Here is a 27,291-nt window from a genome sequence, read left to right on the forward strand (position 1 = left end):
TGGCTACCTGTACTGCAATGCAGGTAGAAGCACTACCAGGGTGCGTTGAGCGAGACTTGACAAATGGCAAGTTCATTTCAAGAGGTGTCAAGACCCAGGAAGCTTCCAAAATCTTCCTCAATGACACTTGCCTCAGTGAATTCGACTGGTGATGAGTAAGAGGTTCCCAATCTCCAAGTGGAAGCAAGAACCTCCAAGTGGAATAAAGAACTGACAGAGGGAGAGGACACTAGTCAGATCTCAAGCTGACTCATCCTCTCTCCAAACATCTATATATGGATATCTCCTCCATGAGATCTAGAGGCTGGAATTTTGTTATTGCAAAGAATTGATGCTGGTTTGAGATTAGAATCATTGGGTTCTTAATGCTTTGAAGGGGGTGAAGATAGGAATTCCATTTGCTGGGAAGGAGATGCTGGATTGGAGCCCTCTGGGTTGTATCTCTTCCTGAACCTTGTTATTCATCAATAAAGCTATCTGGTTTTCTCCTATATACTGATGTATCTTTGATGTGTGAATGCATTAGTATGTTTAGTTTATTTATAATCCTGAACTAGTTATGAATATGAATCCATGTCTTGTGTAGTGTTCTCTTCTTGTGATCTTGCAGAAACCTCTTGAAGCTGGGCGAGTGAGAAGGCAAGTAGCTGGGAACTCTCCAAGAGAAGAGAAACTGGATCGAGGGACGAACGGAAGAAACCGGATAATCTGTCCATCTCTCATCATTCTTAATTCATAAAGGAAAAATACTAGAATAGATGTCTCTGTTTGTTGCTAAGGCACTGTCACACCTTAGGTGGATAGGATCGTCCTGCATAGGCATTTTTCCCCACAACAAATTGGCGACTCCACTGGGGAGATCTGTTTAGTCATTTTATTTGTGTCTCTATCATTGTTTGTTTCATAGACTCAACAGCAACAATCGAACTGCATCTGCTATTCTCAGATGCAAAGTAGACAGTTGCTGCTTTGATCCAATCACTGGATTTGTCTATGATCTGAGCAATGGACTCACAAATGATTTGATGATCCTTTGTGATAGATCTTAGTACTCCCTCAAAGCATCCCTTTGATTGTACCTTGCTTGTTGCTTTGATTTGGCCTGAAACTATAGATTAAATAGCAATCTGTGACCCAGAACCTAGTGAGAAACTCTCGTTTCTCCTTCAACGCGACCCCTGTGAAGAGGTTCTGCATTTCGACGCAGGTCCCGTGAAGGCTACCTACGCTGAATGTAAAAACCCCTGTGTTGTGGTTGCGCTGATCCAGTTAGGCCTTGTGCAGCTGGGGTTCTCTGCTCTGTTTTGCCTTGTTTTGATCTCTTTTTTTTGCAGCCTGTAACCAGCATAGGTACCAGTCTGATAACTCCTTTTCTCTGCTTAAATTCCGCCTCCTTTTGTACAAAAAGATTGTGAGTGTTTTTATGTGTTTGTGGCGTCATTTATAGTTTTCCTTTGTATGAGTGAAATAATCATCATGTAGCCCTTGATTCAGATCTGCTGATTGTGATCTTAGGAGAGAGTTCATTGGCTGTTTACAGTTGATTATACATTTGCTTTTGCTTATTGGTTTGAGTTTGTCTCTTTTAAGTGTCGAAACAAGTGTTCATTTCGAAAATCGTTAAGTGTTGTAATCTCTTCTACCCTCTCTGATTTCGAAAAAGTAAAATTGTTTGTATTCGTCATTTAGAAGCAAATTCAAAGTTGTAAAAAAAGCTTTCTTTGTAGGTATCAATACTAAGAACGCGGAAAACAAAAACCTGCATTGTGCATTTGCATCTTGACAGTTTGCATGTTTGATTTAGGAAAAGTGCATTAGAGTGTGTTGATTGCTCTTTGAGAAAAGATGGTGTCTTTCTTTTCCCTTTGTAGCTAGGATTTTCATAAGTTGAAAAGATTTAAAGCTTGCTTATCATCTTTAGACAACATTTAGGAATTGTATCATAAATCTCGTGGTGAACCTCAAAAGGCAAACTTCTAAAAAGATCAACCTAAAATAAATTGAATGAACTTAACAACGCTTTGTAACTTAACACACAACATAGAGGTCTAGGCTAGAGATGTGTTCCGGCGTCGTAAACCCTGGTGACTGTCGATCTCGCTGATGGTGGATGATTCCTCCTGAAGGATGATAGTGCCAGTATGGATTGTGCTCCCACATACCGTCGAGTATATATTGGGAGACCCCTATAGGCATAAAACCTTTATCCTTAGGAAGCCGTGTCGGCCGCCCTACTGATCGCGATGCACTGAGCACAACATTCAGGAAGATCGACCGCCTGTACCTTAAAAAATATTCTACGGTTTTGCGAAAAGTTTGGCACACCCTCTACCTAGAACTCCAGAGCAGTTCCTTTTGGCCTTTTTCAAACTCTATAACGGAAAAAGTCCATCCGAGCATTTGTCACTTTGGGCTCGTTAAAACATTGAAGGAGACTAGAGTCATCTTTTGCTTTTTCTTGACTCTTTAAAATTGAAAAAGCAGGTTGTGTCTAAGCGTTGTTAAAATTTATTTTAAACGGAATAATCATCACCATTCCCTCGTTGATCTTCGAAGTTAGTCTCTTTTCATCGTAAGTTCTTGTAGAATCGCTAGAAAATCTTTTGGATAGACTAAATATGTCTGAACGACCGTCAACATCTAGGACTGTGTCAAATGACACAGCGACAACAGAACTCCCTGCTACTACTCCAACGATGTTCACTGGTATACCATCTGTCCCGACGAATTGTCAACAACAAGCCGGAGTCCCATCAGGGACTGCTTCGACTACATGGTTAGTTCCTATTTCTTCATCCGGATTGTCATATGGTATTTCTTATGTTGAAACTAAACAAATTGATCCAATGTGTCTTCAAAGGCCAATCTGCCCTTTAAGTACTGGATTGCCACCATATGGAGGGCAGTATGCCTTTTCATTGTTCCCTCCTAGAGAACAACCATATGGGAGTTTACAACAAAGTTTAGGTCAAACTGGAATTACATCCAGCTGTTGGGTACCAATACTGCCTCAACAACCAAGGGTTGTATATTCAATGCAACCAGTCCACCCTGTGTCAAATATTCCCACTATACCTGCTATGGTTACTGCGTCGCAAGTACAAGCACTACCTGTTGTATGTCAACCCCAACAGCCTCAGGTTGCAATACAACAGCCTCTTGTCTCAACGACTCAATCACAACCTCAGGTTAGTGCCTCCTTATCTGGAGCGACTCAGGCTCAAACAAGTACTATGACTCCTCATCTTGGTCAATCATCCAGTATTGGACAACCGCAAATGGTCCAACAACCAGGGCTGGTTCAATCTCAACAACCGCAATTCTAGCAATCATATCAAGGACCTGAGCAACAAGTCTTTGTAAGTAATGGGTAACTGCATTACCAAGGCGGTTATCAACAACCATACTATAATGGTTATGCCCATCAACCTTGTCAAAGTTGCCAGCATCATTATGCTGGTATGCAAAGACCCACTGCTCAGGCGATTCCATCTTATACTGGGTATGCTTCGCCTAACCTGAATCAACAGTTTCCCTTTGTAGCAACTCTAGAATTACCAGATCTAAACCGGCTGATGAATGATCCAATTGCTTATGCCCCTTGGTGGCTAGCGATTCTGCATAAACTTCCATCAGATATTCCTAAGTTTAATGGAAATCCAGGTGAAGATCCGTCGAATCATGTGATGACATTTCATCTGTGGTGTTCATCAAACAGCCTGAATGATGATTCGATAAGAATTCGCCTTTTCTAGAGGACGTTAACTGGTCCGGCGGCAAAATGGTACATCGAATTGCCTAGAGCTTCGTTCGAAAACTTCAGTACCTTAGCCACGACTTTCTTAACCCATTTTCAATTACCGATAAGGTATGAAACAAGAACAGAACTCCTAACCAACTTCAAACAGACAACGGCCACTCTTATATCTGATCATATACATGAGTGGCGACGTCGTCATAGGATGGTGAAAACGTACGTTCCCGATCAGCTATTAGCTGAATGGTTTATCAAATCCTTACTTCCTACAATCACGGAAGATGTGGCACAGGGGGGAGTCTTAACGGAAGAGAAAGTCATTGCTCGTGCGCAATATCTGGACTTGGTCTATACTCAGTCTGGCATGCTCTACGCCAAAATACCTGACGCCCCTAGACCGGAATTCTCAATTCCTCCTCCTCCTAAATCAAACAATGACTCTCATGCCATCGATGGCGTGATTGGCATGACAGACACGAAATCGAAAAAGGCTACATCTAAAAAGGCCCGTAAGATTTCCAGTTAAAATGCAAATGAGGAACTTCTTGCCTCGGAAGTAGATGCCATGTCGACCGACAAGGGCAAACAACTGAAGCAACCAGGGGGCAAGAAGAAAAAGAAAGGGAGAAAAAGGAAACCCCCTGCGGGGTGTCATATATGCGATGAGGATCATTGGACGAGAGATTGTCCACATATAGCTGAAGTTAAGAAACTCTTTAAGAGTTCAAAAACCTCAGCAATATTGATTGATCCGTTTCCAAGCCCAGGTACCAAACTGGTTGCTAATCAAAATGCTTCCCGATCCCAAGTGCTTATGTTGTCTATCTCAAAGCAACAAAATGATGCTTTGGCAAGGAATAAAGATTACGGGAATCCACAGGTGTCGAATAACAAGGCTAATGAACAACCTAGTAGTTCGACAACAACTTTGACCAAAGTTGTGCCACCCACCATTCCTGAACAAATGATAAAGTTGCCAAAGGGAGTAGTGTACAAGTTGACATTTAATCCTCGTGCAAAAATAGCACAGAATTATAATATAATAGAGGACCTGGCCCAATCGTCGTCCGCTATGTCGACGCTTGTGGTACCGCAAAATTGCCTCTCCCAAGAGCAAGCTTTATTATCAGCAATAGGTGAAATTGACCCAATGGACTCCAATCTTGTGGCCTTTGATCATAAAGGGTATGACCCTCAGTTACCAGCTCAACTAGCTTTCCTTATTCAAGTGAAAGCCCTCAACAAAACTGTTCATCGAACTATTATTGATGAGGGGGCATTTACGTGTATTATGTCGATGAGTTGCTGGAAGAATTTAGGCTCACCACCCTTGTCGAGATCGTCAACGACGTTAAAAGCATTTGATGGACGATCATACACTCCATACGGGATTTTAAGTAACTTGCATGTTGAACTAGGGGGCAAAACAGTAGGAATTAATGTTGAAGTAATTGATGGAAACCTCGATTACAACATCCTACTGGGAAGGCCCTGGATATATGCCATGGTCGTAGTTGTGTCGACCTACTTCAGGAAGATTGCATTTCCCTTTCAAGGAGGAATTACAGTCGTCGACCAACAAACTTTCCTCCCCGACAGTTCACAAGTTACGGGAAGCATTCCAATGATCCATGGAAGCAATCATTCGCTTCAAAATATTGGAGTAGGTCTCCTAAAAGACCCTGCCTTAATGGGTACTTTTTCCCTACCGCCTGCAAGTAATCTGGCGGAAGTGGCCACAGTGGAAACCTACAATATGAAATATTCTATACCTAATGGACTCAGAAGATTCCTAAACGTTTTGTCAGCGTGGATCATCGCCCTAATAAAAATATTGTAAATACAGTGGGTTCCGAGGACGGTTCTAATCTCGTGTCAACCTCATTAAAAAATGAAACAAGGAGTCATGAGGATAGTTCTTTTACTGTGTCAACCTCATTAAAAAAATGAAACAATCTCCTTTCCAAATCTCAAAGGTAAACCTTCATTCCAACCACCAAGTTGAATGCAATGAAGCTTGGGGGGCATGCACCTCGATTTTTGTTGTTATGCTGGGGGCATGCAAACTTATCATCGAGCAGTTTTAGCACACAGTTCATGCTCGTTAAAAAATAAACACAAGATCCGAGCAGTTTTAGCACATAGTTCATGCTCGTTAAAAAATAAACATAAGATCGAGCAAGTGTTTTCCTGCGTTTAAGCTCGTTAAAAAATGAACTATTCCGGTAAATAACCACTGTGAATGTAACATTATCAGCCATTAAAACCTTGGTCGTGTTTGCACCGTCACCTCCACTTTTCCATTGGCTGATCGTTCACCTCCATATGTTTGTTTACCCATTTTGAGGAACAGCTGCGAAGAGTGATTTCACTAGCCATCCTTGTGACACTGTCACGATTGGAAAATTCCAACCTGTACCTAGAATCAGCTGCTAACCCGTTTTATCACTCGTTCCTCAAAAGACAAGTCTTCTTTAAGCTCTTTTCATCTGACTCGTAAAATATGAAAAGATTGCCGAGTCCTTGGCCTTCCAGCTCGTTAAAGGGACAGGAAGTGCTATCCCTCCTCTAGATTTTAATCTTTTTGGACCTGAGGGATTATTGCACAAAAAGATCGAGCGCTTGTTTTATTCGGTTCGTTAAAACTATCGAAAACTCATCCCTTATGTATTGTTTTATACTTTTTCAGACCTAAGGGATTAGATGACGAAAAAGGACTTTTGGAGTTAACTTTATGTACCCTTTCAGACTCTCTAAAAATTAAAAGGACCGAGTTATCTTTGTCGTTAGACTCGTTAAAATCATTAAATAGCGACAAACTTGTCTTTAGACGAGAACAAGTTTTACTATCGCTAGGCTCGTTAAAACATAGCGATGAGCTTGCCCGAAGGGCAGGTTATAGAACAAGCATATGTTATCCTCCTCAAGCTTGACAAAAATAAAGAGGTACTGGTCAGCAATGACTGGGGAAAAATTGGGAGAAACTCAAGAAAACTTTGATGGTAGCAAGTCGCTCTTGAACATGACACTTTTCCTCCGTACCACAATCGGGTTGGGTTGTTTCATTCACCATTCACATCCATGGTCTCGCCATACCATCCATATTTGGGGTAATGCTACCAATCCATCGCATCAGTGTCGCCATATGTTCAAGAGAAGTCGTTCAGAAAAGTCAACCGTGTCCCATCCACTGCCATACATTATCCTTCATCCTTTCATGACCGCCACCCTGAATCATATGTCACAGATCGTTTTCACCTCCATCAAAATCATTAGCTCCGTTCCGTGTCATTGATGTGGGATTCATTAAGGCCCTCCTTTGACGGATCTCTTCTTGTCGACATCAGCTCATTATCCAAGAAGTTGATCTAGGAACAACCCCTTCAGTACTTTGAAGCTTGCATGCCTCAATGGCAAGTTTCTCACTTCCGGCGACAGGTATACATCAATGACCTTCGACCGAAAGATTTTGCATGGTGTTCAACGCCAAGTCCTTTATTCATAGCACATGAATTGTACTGTAGTACCTTGAGGGTCATTATCATTATCGGTGATTCCTCTCGCACTTGTTAATGGTTTACCTCATTGACCGGTAATCAAGCGATGTCTTTCCATGTTCGACTTCAGAACATTTCTCACATGGGTCGACTTGTACTTAGAGTGAAGATCGAATGAGTTTGAAGACCCCGGATCTAGTTCCATCCATCCGGGCTGCGATATATATTCAGGAAAGATAAAGACATTGACATGTACATCATTGCAGCAAATAATCTTCCTACCCAAAGGATGATAATTTCATCAAAATTATCAGTCTACCACCAGACGATTGTTTGTTCTATGTACAAAAAAATAAATTTATAAAGCTGAGCATGGGAATGCCCGCCTCAGCTAGATCATGAAAGCAGTATGAAAAATAATGTATTGTATTGTATCTTATTACAGGTCTCCTCCCAGCATTGGATGAACTTCGGATCCCCCTGATAAAGCATTTCACCTGATAAACGGCCTCATACTTTAGGGGGCAAATTTTATAGACATTTTTGTGCCTTACAACATTGAGCATGAAATGTCCATAATCTAAGGGATCCAAAGTCCCTAAACATGTTGTTCCTACCCCTAGAGGAACAAGGCTAACAAACCACAGCAATTCACAGAAGTTCTCCACCAGAAACTACTCCAAAACAAGTCAATTCAGGATCAATTCAGTGGCTCCACTAGCTGTCTACACTGAATGTCAAATCCAACACTGGCTACCTACACTACAACGCAGGTAGAAGCACTACCAGGGTGTGTTTAGCGAGACTTGACAAATGGCAAGTTCATTTCAAGAGGTGTCAAGACCCAGGAAGCTTCCAGAATCTTCCTCAATGACACTTGCCTCAGTGAATTCGACTGGTGATGAGTAGGAGGTTCCCAATCTCCAAGCGGAAGCAAGAACCTCCAAGTGGAATCAAGAACTGACAGAGGGAGAGGACACTAGTCAGATCTCAAGCTGACTCATCCTCTCTCCAAACATCTATATATGGATCTCTCCTCCGTGAGATCTAGAGGCTGGAATTTTGTTATTGCAAAGAATTGATGTTGGTTTGAGATTAGAATCATTGGGTGCTTAATGCTTTGAAGGCATGAAGATAGGAATTCCATTTGCTGGGAAGGAGATGCTGGATTGGAGCCCTCTCGGTTGTATCTCTTCCTGAACCTTGTTATTCATCAATAAAGCTATCTGGTTTTCTCCTATATACTGATGTATCTTTGATGTATGAATGCATTAGTATGTTTAGTCTATTTCTAATCCTGAACTAGTTATGAATATGAATCCATGTCTTGTGTAGTGTTCTCTTCTTGTGATCTTGCAGAAACCTCTTGAAGTTGGGCGAGCGAGAAGGCAAGTAGCTGGGAACTCTCCAAGATAAGAGAAACCAGATCGAGGGACGAACGGAAGACACCGGTTAGTCAATCCATCTCTCTTCATTCTTAATTCATAAAGGAAAAATACTAGAATAGTTGTCTCTATTTGTTGTTAAGGCACTGTCACACCCTGCATAGGCATTTTTCCCCACAACAAATACAGAGTGGAGGTGATGATGAGAACATGACCAAGGCTTTAAAGGCTGAAGTACTACATTCACAACAGTTATTTACCGGAAATTGGTTCACTTTTTATTGAGCTTAAACACTGGGGGAACATTTGCTCATTGCTTATGTTTATTTTTTAACGAGCATGAAGTCCGCGTTAAAACTACTCGATATAACGGTCATTTCTTGAATTTACCATTAATAGCTTTGTTCTTTCAAAGATTGTACTGCATGCTCAATTGCTTCATCAAACTAGTTATAAATAAACAATATATGTTTGAAAAATGAGTTAGGACACTAATATTTTACTCGAATTACGTAAAAGTAATTTAAAAGTGCTTTTACCTCTCATTTTACCATTTCATTTGAACTTTGGCTTGTTGGAGCTTTGGAGGTGCTTTGCCCCTTTGATTTTTCACCAGCTGATTCCGAGATATTTTTTCGATGATTTTCAGCGCCGTCTGGACCAGGTAGGAGCTAAACTTGAGCTCTTTCATTTCATCCTTTCCATTTTGCATTCTGAGCTTGATTTCTGGTTTTTATGAGCCTCTCGGGTTTGAAAAACTCACCCTGGCTCCATCGCACCCTTTATGCATCGAAAGGTGCGTTGGATGTTAGCTTGTCCATTGGCCAATTGACATGCAACGCACCCAGAACACTACTGTAGGTGCGATGAGCGCAAGGAAAGATATTTATGCACAGTTTTCAATGGAAATTCTTGCTTGTTTCTCACCAAATCATGATCTAACTCTTCTATTGTTTGTTTTCAGAGATTTATTGGAGCAAAATGACCATTACATGGCGAGAACGTGAGCAGAAGAAGAAGACATGCTTGCTTTACATGATCCAGTTACAGTAAATGCATTACGAAAATGTGGCATGTTGAAGTTTTTCCACATTTCTAGCATGAGACAACAAATCAACTTGCTGCAGTATTTTCTCGATGCTTGGGATCCTACCAGCCAGGTGTTCTAGATTAGGGGCAAATCCATCCCCTTGACTGTAGTGGACATCTATTTTTTGACTGGCTTATCGAGGCGGGGTGCCCCCATCTCTTTATCAGGTTCGGCCCATGGAGGTGAATCTGTGAGAGATTATGTTCGCAGGTATTGCAAAGAGGGATCTCAGCCAAGTAAAGACGGCAAGATCATCATCCGAGATGTCACTGACAGGTCTTTCATGACCACTCTGTTCACTTTTGGTAGGATGGCTGGTGGTGCGGTTCTTCATGTGGCCAGCCGGTCTTATATGCAGTACACCTTGGAATGTCTCTTACCAAAGGTGTTCAACTGGTGTGACGTAGTACTCCTTGTGATGAAAGAACAGTTGACCAAGGTGAAAAGCGAGAGACTGAAGAACTTTGGATATGGTTCTATTTTGACCGCCTTCGCTTTGGAAAAGATACCACTGATGCAGCCACAGTATATTGCACTTGGTTTACCTCCACCGACTGAACCACGTATACAGAGATGGGTCGACCATATGTCTAGGCATGCTGGTCAGTCTCGGATTTCCTTTTTTGGTACCTTCTTCGGGTGGTTCGACCGTCAAGAGATGGTTTATTCCGAGTATCCATATGCTGGTATGGACTTCTGGGGTGACCCGGATTTGGTACTGCCGGCTGGCGAACAGTGGGGTTCCATTGGTAAATTCTTGACCATATTTCTGTTTATCATTTTTCCTTTTATAATGTCTTTGTTCTTTATTCTATCAAGACTAATCAGAACTGATGTGCTCATGCAGATATTGGTCCCATTCAGCTAGTAGTATGCCTGAGAGTGCCAGCTGCCGCTCCAGCAAGAGAGGTTGTGGGAAGGGCTATCCTTCGCGACCTTGATGTGGCCGAGACTCTTTCAACATTACAGGATCAGGTCGAGGGCCTCACTCTCGGTATTCTAGATGTGAGGCCCAACGAGCTGCCTTTGAGATTGCAGCGACATACTATTGGCTTGCCAAGTCGATGGACTAGGCTTTTACGCATGATTGCACAGGCGGTGACTTGTTATCACCAGCATCATTAGACTAGGCTTCCCCCTAGCGTTTTGAGTTTTGGGTCATTTGACCAATTTTTTCTTGGTTACAGAACATTATGTGTAAACCATAAACAGTTATATATATATATATATATATATATATATATATTTAATTTTCAGAGTTTTATTTTGGTTAAGTTACATGATCCTGATGTAAATATTGATGAGATGCTTCTTTTTATAAATATTGCAAATGTCTATCTAACACATAATTTTCCAATGAGTTAGTTAATGTGTTTAAGCTTCTGGAAATATGTTGATATTGAATAAAATCAAATTGCCTTTCCAAAATCTTGACCCTTAGGAACATGCGATAGAGAGCTGGATTTTGGATGGAGTAGATACCAGTGAGTTGTAGTATGATGAGCTGTGAGTTTAGCCTAACGACCAGTCGGCATATGCCATGTGTGAGGGCATCAGAGAGAAGTTCTATCAACGTGCTATATTCAACGATGTTATTCGTTGATCGACCAATACATACCCCTCTGAAACTTACTAACTCACCGCTTGGATCGAAAATGGCCCAGGCCGCAGAAGATAGGTTCCGCGATCTACGACTTGCTCCGTCGACATATCCAACAAAAGATTCCAATAGGTTCGACATTCGTGACAAATGTAAAAAGCGGACTTACTTGACCAAAACAAATACTTTAGCGAAAACAAAAATGTAACAAAAGCATAGAGGATACCACACTGAATCATGCATAGTATCACTTAAGATACAACCCATTATGAGGTTGTGCCAGTGGAATCCCATCATAATCCATTAACTCGTAGGCTCCTTTTACTAACACTCACTTAAAAATATAGGGGCCCATCCATAAAGACTTGAATTTACTTGCTCCCAATTTATCGGATTCTTGGTCATAAAGCAAGACCAAGTCACCTTCTCAGAAGACACGGGGTTTGACATTCTTGTCGAACTGTGTCTTGACTCGTTTCTTATGGGCTTCATTAGCCAAAGCGGCATCACGACGGGTTTCATCCAATTGGATTAGTTCCAAGAAACGAGCCTCCTCTTCTGAAGTTCCGGGGAGAAGGTCGATTGCGAGTTTGAGGGACGAGATTTCACACTGAACTGGCAAGATTGCTTCTAGGCCATACACCAGTTGGAAAGGTGTAAACCCAGGCGCATTCCTTATCGATGTTCGGTATGCCCACAAGGCTGAGTACAGGATCAGGTGCCAACTCCTTTTGTCGACTCCAATCATCCTTTGCAACATGGGCTTTAGGACCTTGTTGATTGCTTCAACTTGTCTGTTGGCCTACGAGTAGTATGGAGTAGAGCTGTCGTGGGACAACCCTAATTTGGCAGCCAACTCGACCATCATGTTATTGCAAAAATATGATCCATGATCTGTGACTATAGCCTGTGGAGCACCGAATCTGGCGACTACATCATTAAAAAAGAAAAGGGCAGCTGTTTCACCAGTGTTATCTAATGTAGGCATCACCTCGGCCCATTTGGTAAAATAGTCCACTGCGACTATGATATACCCATGCCCCCCGGTTGAGGTGGGGTTACATGTCATGAAATCGATGCCCCATTTGGCAAATGGCCCAACAACAACTATTGGCTGTAGAGGTGTGGGTGGTCTTCTGGTTTTGCTATCAAAAATTTGACAGGCATGGCAACTCCTGACTGCGGTTATGCAATCTTTGAACATTGTTGGCCAGAAGTATCCTGCTCGTAAAAAATTTTGCGTCGTAGCGTAACCGGATTGATGCCCCCCACACGCGGCTGAATGGCAATCATTCAGGACTTTTTCGGCCTCCTCATGGGTGAGGCACCTCCTCAGAACTGTATCGACACCACGATGGTAAAGTGTATCATCGACGATCATGTAGTCTTTCGATTGGTATCGAATACGTTTTTGTTCAGAGCGGGAGGTATTAGGCCTATATTGTTGGGTTTGGAGATAAATGATTATATCTCCATACCATGGATTGCTTGAAGATATCAAAAACAAAGATTCATCCACAATTGTTTCTTCGGATGTTTCATCGTTGGATGACGATGGGAGATCGCATAATAATTCTGCGAAAACCAGGGCTTTCTTTGACTTGGACTTTACAAATTCCAGATCAAACTCTTGTAAAATTGCTATCCATTTTGAATATTTTCCCTCCAGGAACTGTCACGACAATATATAACTCATGGGGTTGCAATCTGACAGAATGGTAGTTTTTCGAAAGAGGACATAGCGTCGAAATCTCTATATCGCTTGAACAGCTGTGAGCGCTAGCTTTTCAACATAACAATATTTGCTTTCTGTGTCATTTAAGTTCTTACTCAAATAATATATAGGGTGTTCAATTCCATTGTCTTCTTGAACTAAAACCATTGCGATGGTTGTATCTACTGCAGCCAGATACAGGTTAAAGCCTTTTTGATAATCAAGAGCGTACATTAATGATGCTTTCATTAGGTATTCTTTTAAAGCATCAAAGGAAGCTTGTGCAACCTGATCCCAGACGAAGGGCACTTCCTTTTTCAATAGACGTGTATAACCTTTAGCAAGTTCGACGTAAATTGGAATGAACCTCCTCAGAAAGTTTGCTTTCCCTTGGAGTTTCTGAATCTAAAGCAAATTTGAAGGTGGAGGCAAATTAATGATTTCCTGAACCTTACATGGGTCGAGATGAATCCCATCCTTTGATACTATAAAGCCAAGTAAATGACCAGAACTGACACAGAACACACATTTGTGTGGATTGAGTCGTATCTTATAGTGTCAGCAATGTAGAAATATCTCTCTTAAATGTTGCGGATGATCAGTCCACTTTCGCGAATGAGCCAGAAGGTCGTCGAGATATGGTTGAACGATGTTTTTGATGTCATGGAAGGCATAATTCATTGCCCGCTGAAATGTTGCCCCTGCGTTCTTTAAACGAAAGGGTAATTTTCGATATGCGAATGTGCCCCACGGACAAATAAATGCAGTATTTGACTGGTCCCGTGGGCGGATATTTATTTGATTATACTCGGAGAATCCATCCATAAATGAAAATATTTCGCATCCGGCGCACTCATCAATTATCTGGTCAATGAAGGGTGTAGGGTAGTTTTCTTTTGGACAAGCTTGATTTACATCCCTATAATCGACGCACACTCTAATCGTTCCTTGTCTTTTCATAACAGGAACAATGTTCGATACCCAACCAGTTAGAGGAACCGGGTAAATGAAACCAGCATGGAGGAGCTTTTCAATTTCCGCCTTGATGACAACGACTTTCTTGGGGTGCACCTGCCGTAGCCGTTGTCGTACTGGTTTGACATCTGGATACATCTTGATTTTGTGTTCAACAATACTCGAGTCAATGCCTGGCATTTCATTATATGACCAAGCAAAGACATCTCTGAATTTGTGAAAAAGAGCGTTATATATTTCTAGTTCTGAAGGAGAACAACATTTTCCAACATAAATATTCTCTACAACATTTGTTTTGGTCGAGATATTTATGATGATAGTCTCTTCAATGTTGGACAAGTTTCAATCGGAATCCACTGTGTTTACAGTATTTGATAGGAAATCAAAAACTGAAGGATGATGAAGGTCATCAGGAGTATCTTCTTCACAATCCGGAAGAAGGGAACGATGGTGGTAATCTTCCCATGGTGCCCCTTCAATTACCATTGATTGAACAATTCCTTCGTCGGTGTAATGCACTTGTGACCAAGGATCTGAAGGGGTGCCATATTCCTTAGACCTATCTATCCAAACACTTGGTGAGCGTTGATTTGGGTTTGCCTCCCATGCTAGGAACATTGATTGCTACAATATTTTAATTGGGCTTGGAGGCAATACCTGCGTATGATCCATGTTTATATCGTTTGCTGAGATCTTTTCAATCGAAGATATCATATTGCAGGTTCCTACCGATGCTACTTCTGCCAGATTTATTGGAGGTGGAAGGGAAAAAGTTCCCATTAATATAGGGTCTTTTAGTAGGCCTACTCCGATATTTTGAAGCGAATGGGGGCTTCCATGGATCATTGGAATGCTTCCCGTAACTTGAGAACCATTGGGGAGGAAAGTTTGTTGATCGATGATTGTAATCCCTCCTTAAAAGGGAAATGCAATCTTCCTAAAATAGGTCGACACAACAGCAGCCGTAGCATATATCCATGGTCTTCCCAGTAGGATCTTGTAATCCAGGTTTCTGTCGATTACTTCAACATCTATTTCTACTGTTTCCCCCCCCCCAGTTCAACTTCCAAGTTACTTAGAATACCATATGGGGTATATGTTCTTCCGTCGAATGCTTTTAATGTCATCGAAGATCACGACAAGGTTGGAGACCCTAAAGTTTTCTAGCAACTCATCGACATAATACATGTAGATGCCCCCTCATCAATAATTGTTCGATGAACAGTTTTGTTGAGGGCTTTCACTTGAATGAGGAAAGTTAGTTGAGCTGGTAACTGAGGATTATATCCTTTATGATTAAAGGACACAAGATTGGAATCCTTTGGGTCTATCCCACTGATGGCTGATAATAAAGCCTACTTTTGGGATGGGCAATTTTGCAGTACCTCAAGTGTCGACATAGCAGATGGAAATTGGGCAAGATCTTCCACTATATTATAATGATGTGTTTCTCTAGCACGAGGACTAAATGTCGACTTGTGTAATACTCCCTTTGGTGGTTTTATTGTCAACTCAGGAATGATGGGCGGCGCAACTTCTGTCGAAATTGTTGTCGAACTACTAGGTTGATCTTTATCCTTTTTTTCGACAACTGTGGATTCCCGTAATATTTGTTCCTTGTCGATATCAAAGCATCATTTTGCTGTTTGGAAACCGACAACATCAACACTTGAAACGGGGAAGCATTTCCACTGTCAACCAGATTTGTTCCTAGATTCGGAAACGGATCAGTTAATACTGTTGAGGCCTTTGTATTCTTGAAGAATTTTTTGAGCTCAGATTTATACGGACAATCTGATGTCCAATGATCCTCATCGAATATGAAGCATGGATGATTTGGTTTCCTATTTCCAAAAGGGTTTGTAGAAGATTTTTCAGGTGATGATTCCTCCTGTTTCTTCTTCTTCCCTTTGTTTTACTTCTTGCCTCTTGATTGCTTGGTTTCTTTGCCTTTATCTTTCGAGACGACATTTATTTCCGAGGCAAGAAGTTCTTCTTTTGCATTTTGACTAGAAATCTTATGGGCCTTTTTAGATGTAGCCTTTATTGATTTCGTGTCTGTCGTGCCAATCACGCCATCGCTAGCATCAAAGTCATTGTTTGATTTAGAAGGAGGGACCGAGAATTCCAGTCTGGGAGCGTCAGGTATTTTATCATAGAGCATGCCAGACTGAGTGTAAATCAAGTCTAAATATTCTGCACGAGCGATAACTTGCTCTTTGGTGACGACTCCCCCTTTTGCCACATCTTCCGTGATGGAAGGCAATAATGACTTAATAAACCATTCAGCTAAAATTTGATTAGGAACATATGTTTTTACCATTCTATGACGACCTCGCCACTCATGTATATGATCAGATATGTGAGTGGCCGTTGTTTGTTTGAAATTGGTAAGAAGTTCTATTCCCGTTTCATACCTTATTGGTAACTGAAAATGGGTTAAAAAGGTTGTCGCTAGGGTACTGAAGTTGTCAAACGAAGCTCTGGGAAATTTGATATACCGTTTTGCTGCTGGAACAGTTAACATCCTCTGAAAAAGTTGAAGCCTAATCGAATCATAGTTTAGGGTGTTTGATGAACACCACAGATGAAAGGTCATCACATGATTCGACGGATCTTCACCCGGATTTCCATTAAATTTAGGAATATCTGATGGAAGTTTATGCGGAATCGTTGGCCACCAAGGGGCATAAGCCATTGGATCGTTTGTTAACCGATTTAGATCCAGTAACTCTAAAGTCGCCACGAAGGGTAACTGTTGATTTAGGTTAGGCGAAGCATACCCAAGATAAGATGGAATCGCCTGAGCAGTTGGTCTTTGCATACCAGCATAATGCATTTGATGTTTGTAACTTTGGTAAGGTTGGTGGGCATAACCATTGTAGAATGGTTGATTTTGACCATTTTGAATATACGGCTACCTATTATTTGCAAATATTTGTTGCTCAGATCCTTGGTATACTTGTTGGAATTGCGGTTGTTGGTATTGCACCAGCCATGGTTGTGAAGCCATGTGCTATTGCCCGATACTAACTATTTGACCAAGATGAGGGGTAATTGTACCCATTTGGGCCTGTGTCATTCCACCAGTTGGCGATTGTGGTTGAGTAGAAGGGTCAAGAGGCTGTTGCATTACAAGCTGAGAAACCTGAGGTTGGCATACAACAAGCAGTGCTTGTACTTGCGAAACCGTTACAATAGTTGGCGTAGTTGGTATATTTGACATAGGTAAACATTGCTGCATTGAATATACAACTCTTGGTTGTTGAGGTAGTATCGGTACCCAACCGCTAGATGTAATTCCAGCGTAACTTGAATTTTGTTGTGAAATCCCGTATGGCTGTCCTCCTGGAGGAGATAATGAAAGGGTATACTGCCCCCCATACGGCGATAATCCGGTATTTAAAGGAATGGTTTGCCCTTGAGGACCGGACTGCCCAAATTGACATCATAAAGGATCAATTTGTTGAGACTCAACATAAGATTTTCCGGATACTATTCCGGATGTACAAACAGGAATGAACCATACTGTCGAAATAGCCCCTTTGTGGGACCCTTCTAGTGATTGAGAGCTAATTGGGACAGATGGTATACCGGTGAACATTGTTGGAGTGACAGCAGGAAGTTCTGCCATCGTTGTGTCAGATGACACAGTCCTAGACGTTGACGATTGTTCAGACATTTCTAGTCTATCCAAAAGATTACCTAGCGATTCTACAGGATCTTCCGCTGGTGGTAGACTAATTTCTAACGAAGAAGGATACAGAGTAATCCCGACTCCAAATTGCGATGGAGTAATAGATAGAAGATCCTCCACAATCTCTTCTATAGCAATTAGGCCAGGTGGAAGAGGTAGAGCGTCAGGTCCGTAAAATATTTCTGGTGCCGAAGAAGGTATGGAAACTGCAACGACAGATGTTTGGGGAATAACACTCTTTGAACCGGTTGTAGATGAAACTAGTTCAGTAACACAAGTGTTTACCTTCAAACTAGGATCAGAGCTACTATCCCTTGGTGGCTACTGAACTTCTTCTGTAAAGGTAGGGATACCAGAAATGTTTGGAGTAACCGGAGTTTCTGATGTTGTTGGAACACTTGTTCTAACTTTACCAAGAGATTTGGAACTGGTTAAACGAGTTCGCTTTGTTCGTAATAGTTTCAATTCTGGAGACAAAGACGGTTGACTCGTAAGCCTTCACGAACGAAGAGGTTTCAATTGACTTTCTTCCACGATTGCGGATTACTCGATCAACCAAAAATAAAGGGGAAGTATGTTTCCGAATTAGATGAATTTTAGACGCTTTGACACAACTTGTTTTTTCAATTTTTAAGAGTCGAGAAAAAACAAAAGATGACTCTAGTCGCCTTCAATTTTTAATGAGCCTGAAGTGACAAGTGCTCAGATGGACCTTTTCCGTTAAGGAGTCTGAAAAGGAACGAAAGGGATTGCTCTGGAAATCTAGGTAGAGGGATTACCAAACCAATCACAAAACTGCAGAATACTTTTTACAGTACGGCAGTCAACCTTCCCGAATGTTGTGTTCAGTGCACTGCGATCGATAGGGCGGTAGACACGACTTCCTATGGATAAAGGGTTAATCCTATTGTGGTCTCCCAAAATATACTCGACGGTATGTGGGAGCATAAGTCTGTACTGGCACTTATTGTCTCAAAGTGGAGGAATCACCCAACCAACAGCGAGAACAACAGTTACCAGGCTTTACGACGCTGGAATACGTCTCTAGCCTAGACTTCTAGATGTTGTGCGTTAGGTTCCAAAGCGTTGTTAGATTCATTAAATTTATTTTATAGTTGATCTTGCTTAAGACATTTTCCTTTCAGGTTCACCGCGTGATGTAGATGTACAATTCCTAAAATGCAATCTAAGATGATAAACAGTCATTTTATCTTCTTTGTGCAATGAAAATCCTAGCTACTAAGGAAAGAGAGACATTATTCTTTCAACAAAGAGCGAAGAGCACACACTATATGCACCGCCCTAAATCAAACCAATCAAACAGTCTAAATGCAAATGCACGTGCATGTATTTGTTTTCAGCCTTCTTAACATGTGAATGATAAAAGAAAGCTAATGCGCAAATATGAATTGTTTTTCAAAGCGACAATTACTAACAAGTTTCTTTTCAAAAACAAAATGAAGACAATGACAACACTTTGCGATTTGGAAATGAAATCTTTCTTTCGACACTAGAAAAACTACTAATTCAGATCAAATACAATAGTAACAGGGTAATCGACTATCAAGAGCAATCCGATTCTCTTCTATGACTGAAAACGACACTTGCGACGCTTTCAAATGAAGAAACGACAGTATAATTATGTTACTTCTTTGTAAGGGAGAACTGAAAATGACTCAACAAATACATACAAACATTTACAGTTCTTTGCACAATGGAGGCCGAATAACAACAAGGAAAGGGGTTTCAAACAGAGGTGTACTGACTATAGGCAGCAAAACTCTTGAATAGATCTGAAAAGAGTGAACATAGAAACCAAAATGTAGGAACAATGCCTAGTCTGATAAGCACACCTGTAACATAGTGAATCTGAAATGCAACGCATCTACTACACTCGAGAAGTGCACTGAATTTGAGATTCATAGAACAGATAGTGCATTGGACCAGGGACGAGACTTTGATTGGGTTCCGCGTCACAGTTTGCAGTTCAGTTCAGGGATTTTGGCCGAGCAAGTGGTAATCAGTAAATCAATCACAGGGGTAGATCTAAGGAGGTTACTAGAGCCACCACGAGGGCAATTAGAAAGCTTGTAAATTAGTTTTTTAATTCATAAATAAAACCCGGAGATTGACTAAAGCAACGTTGATCTACTTTGCACTTGCATAGCGAATGCAGTTCGAAGGCTAGCTGGCTTGACTTCAGGTTCCGTCTGTAAGTTTATAAGTAAACAAATGTAGATAAACAATCAATCTATTCGCTCCCCAGCGGAGTTGCCATTTTGTTACAGGGAAAAGTGTCTATGCAGAACTGCTAATCCCACTAAGGCTGGTAGCTACCCTAGAAACAAACAAAGTAAAAGTACTTTCGTTTTCCTTTATGAAAGATAGATGAGAGAAGAATAAAGGAGACCAACCTCTGTCTTACGCTTGGTTCCTTGCTCGATTTCTCTCTCTTCTGATAGTCCTTTGCTACTCACTTTCTCGTATACCCAGCTTCACAGAGTACCTATAGAATCAAAGCAGCATAACACTATACAAGAACATGGATCTATTATCATAAACAATCTAGAATCAGATGTAAATTGACCATACAAATGCATGAAACATAAATTACACAAGAGTATGGAGGAAAACTTGAATAGGTTTATTGATAATCAAGAAAGAGCCAAGAGAGTTACAACCAGTTGTTCTGACCCAGCATCATCGTCTCAGCAAGTAAGCCCTTCTTCACCTCATGAAAAGCTTAGATCACCCAACACTATGATGTTACCTCAAGAAACCAACAACAATTCCTTACAAGATGCAAAATTCCAGCCTCTGGATCTTTGGGATGAGGGATCCATATATAGATGTCTGTAAGGGAGATGAGTCAGCTTGTGATTTGATTAGTGTCTTCCCTCTGATAGTTCTTTCTTCCACTTGGAGATTGATGATCTCTTACTCATCCCTGGTCGAATTCAAAGAAGCAAGTGTCACAGGAGAAGTTTCTGGAAGATTCCATGCTTCTCCACCTCGCGGATTGACACTTCCATTTGTCTCTTCTCGCCCATCGCACCCCATAGAAGGGATTTTTGAAATGCAATGCACCTACTGTGTGTATTTAGGTGAGATGCAACGCACTTTGCCTATGGAGCAGGTGAAATGATCCAGTTTTGACCAGTTCTGAGTAGTTTTTCATGGAGAACTTCTGGGAGACGCTGTAATCAGTTGACCTTGTTCATTTAGGGGTTGGAACAACACTTTTAGGGACTTAGGAGCCCATGGTTTATGGACATTTATGCTTGGGGTTGCAGTTCCCAAAAATGTCTATAACACCATCCTAACATAGGGTCCAAAACCAAAATTTTCTGTGGTGCTGCCCTGGACCCCATAGAGTGGGATTACCTGCACCCCTCAAACCCCCTGTGACTCCCCCCACTATGAAATTAGTGCAACGAAGGGGGGGCTCTGGCCCACTTCTAACCCCCCGACTAACTACGTGGGCTAATTGTGGAAAGAATATAGCACAACCCAACAGTGTGTTTAGCGAAATTGGATTCCTTTATCTTCAAAACATTAGATAATAATTTATTTATTTATTTATTATTATTATTATTATTATTATTATTATTATTATTATTATTTATTTATTTATTATTATTTATTTATTTTATTTTATTTTATTTATTTATTTATTTATTTTCAGTTTTAGAGCTACTAGTATTGAAAAAATTCTTGTGATGCTCAATCATAGTCCTATAGGAGTCAACTTGGCTAGCCCTACTAGTAGTAGTCATGTTCCTTTCAATCTTAACAACATTTCCTCAAGAAAATGTCAAATTCCTATGATCTTGTTTCTTAGATGAAAGGAAATATCACCAACAAGTGAAATAAGGTAATAGGTAACAATAAATTCCTTAAGTACTAATAATATTGATCAAGCCTTTGCACCATCTAAGAGAATATTTTATTGAATTCATCCACTATATGATTTTCATTTTAATCTATAGAAGTAATCATATATAACAATTATCGAGAAACACTTTCATCACCCATTTTCTCTAAGAAAAACTTGTTTAAATGATTCAAACGTTTGATACAAGTTTCCGCTAAGGATATGAATGAATTAGGTCCATCATCATCCAAAGAGTGGGAAAAATAATTTCATCAATACATCCTCATGAGTGATTTTTTCCATTGTGGTAAAACACTTAAGTGATTTCAAATGGTTTTCTCCAAACATGGCATTGCTCACTTGGAAACATAACAACTTATCAATTTCCTCTTTGGGATCTCATGGGGTTGAACTTCAATGTTAGAATATTTTAAAGGTATATATAATTGGGTAACCTAATCACCCATGACTTCTTGGAAAACTTAAATGGCTTCTTCTTCTAAAGTATACTTTATGTCCTTAATAACCAAGGAATATAAGTAATCTTCAATGATATGGTTTTCGTTGATCTCCTGAAGTTTTCTATGGATAAGTCTCTCAGGATCAAGGATCAAAGGAAGTGTTCATTGAGAGGATATTTATGTGGAATACCTCCTACGAATAGGTTATTCGTGTGGATTCCTTGAGTGAGCTCATAATATCATAAAAGGTAGATTTCACCAGACTCTCATCTTGGGGAGTTGATTTTTTCCTAGTGATAGTTCCAAAATATTGATGGTAAAACTATGAAGGAAGGAATAGGCTATCCCTACAATTAAATTCCAAGGGGAAAACTATGAAAAAATCCACCCACTATCACTATGCTGGCATTTCCCATCACATTAAATTCTGAGGGATCATAAACCTAAGGGGAAAATACTTACTATCAAACTATGTTGGATCCTTGAAATGAGGGAATGGATGTCACAAGACTTCACTTAATAAATGCAAACCAATACACCCACCCTCACAATATCGAAATAAAAAAAGGGGAGTTATGTAAGTGTTATGTGTGTAATGTACCACTTTCTTTGATCAAGGGAGCATAGCATTCTCAACCTCTAAAAATGTGAAGGTATTATAGCCACTAGAGTTAATGATTATTTAGGCCAATGCATCTTTAATATATAAAAAAATTAGATGTCCAAACATTCACCAAACCAACTTCAATATTGATAATATGATGATGAACACATTAGTGATATAAACAAATTTGTAAATATTGATTGCATAATAACAGAAATGATGATTTATATCAAGAGATGAGAGATAATTACATTGAAAACCATTTGATATAATATTTAGAAACATGAAATGGCCCATCTTTAATACAAATGACCAAAATATAAATACAATGATGAACCCATGAGATATATTCTTTTTCATTAGTCTTGAATATATCATATGTTATCATATATAAAAATGTCCCAAAAACGAAACGACCAGTATCAATAACTAGGTCAAATGCAAGACAAAATTATATGCAATTACTTAGTAGACCAATAATCTGAAGCATGTGGCATCAAGCTTATCTTGCGATGGAATGTTACCGTTGGAATAAATTCTTTAGTCTATAAATAAACGTGGAAGAAGTTTAACTTAGTTCACTATAAATGTTTCAATCAAATGATGTATTCACCACTCCATAGTCACCATACACCTCTGCGTATAGGATAAATGAATAATTCTGAGGTAAATTATAGTAATGAATGGATGGTGAAATTTAGATAATTTAACATTCTATTGCCTCAATAATTATTATTATCCAATTTCAAGATAATCTAATCATTAAAGTTATCTCAGGAATTTATTTCACAAATATGCTAAAATCCATATTGTGTCCATAGCAAAATATCATAAGAATTCAAATTAATCATTGCATTGATGGTGCACATAAATAAATGAATAAAAATATGGTTTTGAAATGATTGGTAGATATCAATCATGGAAATTTTGACCAATGAAAGGATGGTATTAGCTATTATTTGTAACCAGGAATACCAGGTGATCTGAAGTGGCATCAAGTTACTTTATGTAGGACTTTTAATCATTGAAGCACACACCATTTAGGACTAGTGCTTTGACCTCAAAATATATATCAGTATTAAAGAAATGTACCACTCATTATGAGAGTTGTGTTATACTACTTCCAAGATGATCAATTTTATGTTACATATAGATGAAAATTTAGGAGTCAATACTTGAATCAATATACCAATGATTGAACTAACAAAATCAACCTTAAAATAACCAATAGGATTCCAGATGATGATGTCACCCTAGGGTAAATATTTTGGGAGGGAAAAAAAAACTACTTTTCTAATGTATTTTTGGCTTATCTCATTATAGGTTTAATCAAATGTGATGTGCAAGCACCAGTTACATCAAACGAGTATGAGCACTATATTTGATTTGGTATAAACCCACTTTGAAAAAAAATTCAAATACTTGAAATTCAAACTCATCTTTTCATGTACTTTTTTGATATTTTTTTTGATGTGGATCTACTATAAAGTATTAAAAGTGGGTACTCATTGGATATGGAATTTAATTTTACATCCATTGGGTGTCTACACTTTAAATTTCTGTAAACCTATGAGGAGATAAAACAAAAATATAATTCATGAAAAAACTATTTTTCTTTCTTTTCCTTTAAAACATCATAATTCTTATTTTATCATTTTAACTATTATTTTGGATTTTAGGCATCTATGGTTTATTCCTTTTGAGTTTTGTCTTGGAGTATCCACAGTAGAAACCATATTTGTCAACATTTCGAATCCCAACAGGATCCATCATCAGGAGGTCCATTTTATATTTCAAAATTCCTCTAATGCACCATGAAATCATTTCAAGATTAAAAAAATATCACATTTTGAGTCGTCAAATGTAAGATAGTGTTATCATAATCAAGGATAGTAGCAACAAGCTTCATGAAGCTTCGATACAAATGGATACTTATGAAACTCAAAGAATGTATAAGGAGAATAGCACATGTATTGATTGTCAATTTGTTTTTATTGTATATAATGGAAAATATGATAATTATATTGCTATTAAGTGAGCAGAGTACTAAAAGTTCTAACAACAGAGCTAGCTGACATCATATAAACAACTCAGACATGGGTGATCAGTGATTACAAACAATTTTAGGGTGCAATTCATCATCATTTTTTAAAATTGTGTCATCATTGATCAAGGAATTCCTTCCTTCTATCGGTTGCATATTTGGGAATATTTGATCAATCTAATGGATATGCATAAGGTCATTTTTTTGAATTTCTTCGTATATAATAGAATTTCCAAATATTTTCGAATCTACAATATAGAATTTCCAAATATTTTGGAATCTACAATGAACATATGTTCAAGGGTCAAGATTCAACATTTCCAAACCATTCTTATCTTACAACTAGGGCAACGTATTTCAAATATTGCAACATTTCTTATAGAACTTTATTTTTCAATAAGAAACCAAACATATAGACCTTTGAACAACCATTGTCGATTCAATTATAAGTATGGATGAAAACCCCCATGATATTTGAGAGATCATGATTATGTCCACAAGGTAATTCATTCAAAAATGATCCATCTTAACTAAGAATAATTATAGATATTGTCCAAGAAGAAAGAAATTAAATGATGATAATGATTTATTAGATGGTGTATCTTTAGAAGAATGGAGATATACCTACCTAGATCTCACAATGAGAAATCAAAATCTTAGCTTCCAAAATAAAACAAACCAAACATATTTTTATTACACACACAAAATTTATTTCTATTTTTGTATCATGATCAAAATATAAAACGAGGGTTTTCAAATAACTGTGTCATAGAGAAACAAATGGGTTAAATGGATAAAGAAATTTTATGTTTTTTGGTTGTTTGAGATTAAATAAGTGCCTTCAAGATTATAAAGTAATGGATGTTTTATTTTATTTCAAATATGGGAGAGATATAGGGTGTTGTTGATGCATTCTCAAAGGATTTATGATTTTGAAGGTTTAGCTTGAGGTTTTATTTAATTTTCATCACACCCAAGTAGAAAGGTGTGAACTCAAAGGAAGGTAGATGTAAGAAAGGAAAGCCAGAGATGTCAAACCTCTATGTAAAATCTACATGATTATGATCATAAAAGGATATATAGGTGGATTCCAAAACCAAAATTATTCATCCAACATAACAAGATTCCATTCTTGGGCTTGACCACACCTCTATCCTTAGAAACCTGTTAGAAAATACCTATTATGAACCCTTGAAAATTACCATGATTTACAAAGAAAGGGTCACAAAATTATCCTCAAAATCAATTATAGGAGCCTTTCATTGTTATTTGAACCTTTTTAACGTAGGTGACTTCTTCTTCATATAGAATGAAGCTTCTCATTATTTACATTGATTTAGAAATGTGGGCTCTGAGCAATAAGCACTCAATCACTTGTTCAAACCATGTGAGATAATTGAAATACTAATAAATTTCCCTTGGAAGGTCTCAATCATCAAATTTGGTACAAATAATAATAAGTTTTTATTGTATTAAGGTTTTTTACAAGCCATGGCCCAACAAATCCTTTTTCCATTATTCATGGATTTTACCATCTCGTGCAATTAAAAATTGAGAGAACTCTCTATCTCAATTATTTAATGTTTCTTGGAATAATTTAAGGTGCCAAAGTAGCTAATTTGGTAATCCAATGGACTATTGATCTATATTAGAGATGCTATTTCTTTATAACTTATTAGGTTATGAAAACCTGGTGGGCCTTCTAAGAAATACATAGTGGTGGTTAGCTTGTGAGGTTCCCTAAGTCTATAATGGAGGACAAAAAAAAAAATACACGTGTCAAATATTAGGCCAAGTTTTACTTCTTGGGAGGTTGCAAAGGTATGAAAAAGGCTAGTTATGTTAAGGGTTATAGAAATGATTCCTTATATTGGCATGACTTTTCAGGTCAAATTAAGCATAGTTCATTTATAATTCTTATTCCTAGCTTTGGATCTTGGATTATTTCAATAACATATTTTCAAACGGAGAGAGGAACATTGATTTTACATACCTTGGAACATTTAGTATACCTCCTAATACATTTATTCGTTTTTCAATTTATTGAACATGACCATTTCATTTAGATATATTTAGAGAAGCTAGGGACTACAGGAGAGCCAAATAATGAGGCAAACTTAAAATAATTTGTTTAATTTTTTTTCTTCACCTCTTTTCCCGTTTAGTTTTTTACTAAAAAACCATGTGCATATTTTATACAATTAGGCTTTCCAATGATTTCTTACTTGCATATACCATTTGATGACAACTCTTAGGAAGCCAAATCATGAACATGGATAGCTTCTTTCTCATGAATTGAATGGGTAGTGGGATAAGAATGAAAAATTGTTATCTATGAGAAGGATTTGGTATAGTACCTACATGACACCTATTAACATAACCTGGCCATGGGAAAGGGCACTATTTAGATGATAAAACCATGCCCTTGATGGTACCAAAAAATAAACCAACCAACTAGAGGTACTATGATGTGTGGTGAGTTATATTTAGGTAAACATCGATATCACCAATAATTTAAGACCAAACACCATGCAATTATAACTTTATATATCAAATCATGAATAATTCATTTCTTCTTACATCTGAACGTGAG

This window comes from Pinus tabuliformis, chromosome 7 (genome assembly GCF_031772625.1).
Source record: "Pinus tabuliformis cultivar Carrire ecotype Pingquan chromosome 7, CPIR1, whole genome shotgun sequence".
In the NCBI taxonomy this organism is placed as follows: Eukaryota; Viridiplantae; Streptophyta; class Pinopsida; order Pinales; family Pinaceae; genus Pinus; species Pinus tabuliformis.